Source organism: Asparagus officinalis, chromosome 10 (genome assembly GCF_001876935.1).
Source record: "Asparagus officinalis chromosome 10, Aspof.V1, whole genome shotgun sequence".
Taxonomy (NCBI): domain Eukaryota; kingdom Viridiplantae; phylum Streptophyta; class Magnoliopsida; order Asparagales; family Asparagaceae; genus Asparagus; species Asparagus officinalis.
In genome coordinates this window covers 4,914,364-4,918,700 of record NC_033803.1, presented here as the reverse complement: position 1 = coordinate 4,918,700, position 4,337 = coordinate 4,914,364, and the positions used below count along the sequence as shown (strand labels likewise).

Below are 4,337 nucleotides of genomic sequence, written 5' to 3'. Positions count from 1 at the left end.
CGAGTTGGTAAATTACTTATAAGTAGCACTCAATGGCATTAGATTCAACTCTCACAAGAATTTAATTTCCTGGAACATCCGATTGATCTGCTCAACAACAGAGCATAAAAACTCTGCAGAGCGCAAAACCCATCCTTTTCTTCAAAAGACACAAAAATGACATCATCCTCCAATTGACAACGAAAGGAAACTGAATCCTCTATGGCCCCTGCTGCCTTTGAGATTTAACATTCGGCGTGCAAGCTTCAGTTTAAGATTCCCTTTCCCGATGCCACCTAATCCGTAATATAGCTTTAGAATGTCACGAGCAACAACCATGTCCCCAAAGCGAACGATCGAGATATAGATGAGTAACTGGAACTCACTGCATCAGCAAGCCAATGCAATGAATCAACATAAAAGATACAGGAGATTTCCATACTCTGCTTTGGGAGAGAAAACACCATGTTCTCTGCTCACTTGGATCTTGAAATTAAAATAGAGGGAACTACAGATGAGGGGAAAAAAATTAGATGGGGAGCCATTTTTCATTGATAGTGAAGAACCTTGGTGTTATTAAAACAGTGTGTGTTCCCGTCAGTGCCCTTCGCACTTCATAGCAAGCCAAAGAACCCGTGAACCAAAAAGTAGGATACTCTGCTGAGCTTCACTTTTCTTATTGTAACCATGTGAACTGTACACAACAAGCTCTCTTTTGATCCCATGAACAAAGTTGTAACCATGTGAACTTATCATACCATAGAAAATGGAATTGTGGAGTTAAATTTGATTCATTCACCGTGAACGAGCTCACTATATGGAGCTGCATGTAGTTGAGAATTCTAAGTTACAGTAGCTAACTGAGGTAATTGCTAGGACTTGTTGATTTGAGTCAACAACTCCTATCAAATAGGAGATCTGAGTCTGATACCGTCAACAGTTTCCACACTTCAGAGCGAAGCAATTTGTTTGTTTCGATTGACAATGGAAAGCATGGGAAGTCATGTGAGACGGTAACAACATATTTTGTAATTACGGTGGCCTTGATCGTTAAACTTTCATCGTCTGTGAAGAAAATGATGAGTTCTATAATTGAACAATGGAGACATCTCTAATTCATGTACCTCTCTTTCAAGCTTTGGGCGGAAAAGTTGTGTTGGGAATGAAGATCAAAGAAAACCTTCAATCACTTCGGCAATTCTATAATCCTTTTAAGATGTATAACGTGAATCAGACCAGCAGAACTTATTCTTAAGATTATCTCACCAACTTAATCACTAATCATCTCGTCGTGGTGGTTTCAGGAGTCATTCATCATCAAACTAGCGGCAAAAAAAATCCTAATATTCAAGGAACATCTCAATTGTGTAGGGTTACCACTGCCAAATGTGTAAGATCTACTAAGTTTCTATACATTTCAACAAGCTCAAATTTTCTTCTCTCCCGTTGATTCTTTACAATATCCAGGAAAAAATCATTTTGGACCTCCGAGCTACCTCGAGATGCTGGTTACGAAATGGACGATTTCAAATTTCAGAAACATAACGGTTGAAAATGAATGCCCAAAGGCGTTTGTATGAGATTTGGGGGTAATGGACTTATTTAGGACACAAAGCACAATCTAGATCATTTGAATATCACTAGGAAGAACCTAAGGATGAGAATAGAGGAGCATGCAAATTACATAGGTATGAACTATAAATATTTTTCAATGGTCTCCTCAAGTCCAATCCTTTGATCGCAAACTTCGAACAAATTCCTACACATACCCAAAATAGAAAGAAACAGCAATTCTTTATATAACACAACAAAACATGGGATACAATCAATCAAGAGTTAACAAACATAAATCCCATAAATATCACATCGTGAAGCAAAACCGTCACAAGCAAAACATATAGGCTTTTCGAGCGTATCTATGTTACCTCATTATGATTCATACAAATCCCTTTCCTAAACAATTCAAGCAGCGTTGTACCCTGCAAAAAAAATTGAACCCTTCAAATTTAGAATCAAAGAATTGGGTAACACAAAAACCCTAACACAAAACACAAAACACAAAAACAAATTAAATTAAAAAAAAGGGTTAATTGCCTATTAGTCCCCCTCAAATCTCATTATTTGCTTGTTAGTCCCTTGAATCTTCAGTTTTCTTGCAATATGATCCTTTTGTTAGAAAAGCTGTTAACTCCTCTAAACTCTAGTTGAGTAAAAATCTTAAACCTAACAACTCAAGTTACCTTATTGCTCCTGGGTTATACATTGCCCTTGCAAGTTTTGGGTTTAGAGGGAGGCTAGCCGTGGGAATGACCATGCTTTTGGGTTTTGGTGAAGAAAGAAGGTGAATTTTAGTTGGTATAGGTGGGGTTACAATGTTGTGCGCGGCACAAATGCAGTGTCCCAAACTGCCATGAGTTCGGCACAAATGCAGAAATAGGTCCCTCTTGTACCTCCCGCTAAAATCAGAATGAAGTACCTTCACCTTCTGCCAATGCACTTCTTCAACTGTTGTTGACTACCATGACTTCAAAACCAACGTGACTTGGTTACAACCTATAAATGCCTAGTACAATCCCTAACATAGGAAACCAAAATACCAATTTACCTTCCAATGATGCCTCCTTGGAAGGCCCCTAAATGTCTGAATGAACACCAAATAGAAGACCCCTCAATTATCAAATAGAAGTGCCAAACTCCACATCGGTCTCCTTGCTCATACCAACGTGCTCAAAGGACTTCAATATGCAGGTCAAGGGTACTTCTCAATAATCCAATGCACCGTATCAATAAACAAATAACCCAGCCTCAAATCATTCTATCTCGGCCAACTATCTCAAAGCACCAACAAATGAAGAATAGATCCAAACTGATAAAGGAGAGAATTTTACCTCCAATTGAAACTCTAACAAGAGTCTCCAAATAATCTCACCCCGCACGACGGCAACGAGATCCACAAATAGAAAAAATCTCACATTTATCTCCAAACGAAGCCCTCGAAGAGCCTCCAAAACGATCTACTCCTCCAAATAGCCCAAGTGCCAACAAACCAATGCGGAACAAACGAAGAATAGATCCAAACTGAAAAAGATAGTCTTTAACAAAAAGATCCCACATTTCTCATCAAACGAAGCTCTAGCCGAACTTCCAAATTGATCTACTCCTCCAACCAAGACAAAACCCTAGATCTAGAATCTGAAGCTCTGATACCAATTGTTGTGCTCTGATATCAATTATTATGCGCGGCGCGAAAGCGGAACAACCAAACGGGCGTGCTTCGAGATCCAAATCAAACAAACGTCGAGATAAAGGCCAAACAAATCAAAACAACGGCACAAATCCAAACACAAGAGTTTCACGTGATTCGAAAAATTGCCTACATCCACAGGGCAAGAAGGGGATTGGGTTTTCACTAATAGAGAAGAAGAGTACAAACTGAGATTACAAAACGCTCAAACCAATCAACTAATCTCACCAACAAATCTCTTAATCTTTCCAAATAAACCCTCAAATAATTGCTCAGAAAAACTCTCCTTTTTCTGCGCTCCAATATCCCCAAACCAATCTCCAATCCAAGCCAAAGAAATCCTAATTCGTATGTTGGTATTTATAGCAAACACCAAACCTAAACTGAACAGGAAACTCAAACTAGGCATTGACCCGATTGGCGGTCGACAGCCCAAAGCTCGCGGTCGATCGCGATTCAGCGACAGAGACCAAAAAATCCTATAGGGTCTCGCGGTCGACCGCGGTGGTCGACCGCGCCAAATCCAGACTCTTATTCTGGCTTGTGCACGTTAGCGGTCGACCGGCCTTGTGCCGCGGTCGACCACGTAGCATCCAAAACGACTCATGCGCCTCCAAACCTGTTCTGATCCAAAATTTCTCGCCGATTCTACAATGGGTATTCTACCTAATTACGTCACATTGAAGGACGGATTGGCAAGAAACTGAAGATTAAGGGACTGATAATCAAATAATGAGCTTTGAGGGACTATTTGGCAGTCAAAGATGATTTGAGGGACCAATATGCAATTAAAAAAGAAAGACTAACCTATTACCATCACAGGTTGGGCAAAGGCAAGGGTTAATAGCAACAGGATCATACAAAGGAGACCAGCCAATAGTAGAATCCCCCCTACAGAGCTTGCAACTGTAGAACCCTTTCCCTTTGCAGGCTTTACAAGGGGGAGCAACCTTTCTCTACAACACCCCCCCAGACAAAAAAAAATTTGCACAATCAGGACGGTGGGAAAATGAATTTTGCAAATCGATAGAAGGATTGAAAACCTACCCTCTTCGATTCTGAAGCGGATTGGGCTGCTCGGATGGCGACCGAGGAAGCGAGAGAGAGGGGGAAG

At 40.4% G+C, this 4,337-nt stretch overlaps 1 protein-coding gene across 3 annotated transcripts in view; it reads right to left on the bottom strand.

Annotated features, from left to right (window-relative positions):
• Positions 13-4,337, bottom strand: part of LOC109825706 (S-norcoclaurine synthase 1-like) — an 18,116-nt gene continuing 13,791 nt past the window's right edge. For 2 of the 3 annotated variants that reach the window (XR_002243079.1, XR_002243078.1), the window contains exons 6-7: positions 1,905-1,958; positions 13-1,738 (exon numbers count right to left, since the gene is read on the bottom strand). The gene's annotated coding sequence lies outside the window, so the exon portion shown is untranslated. The remainder of the gene's footprint in view (positions 1,739-1,904; positions 1,959-4,337) is intronic. The other variant, XR_002243080.1, reaches the window with a different exon arrangement.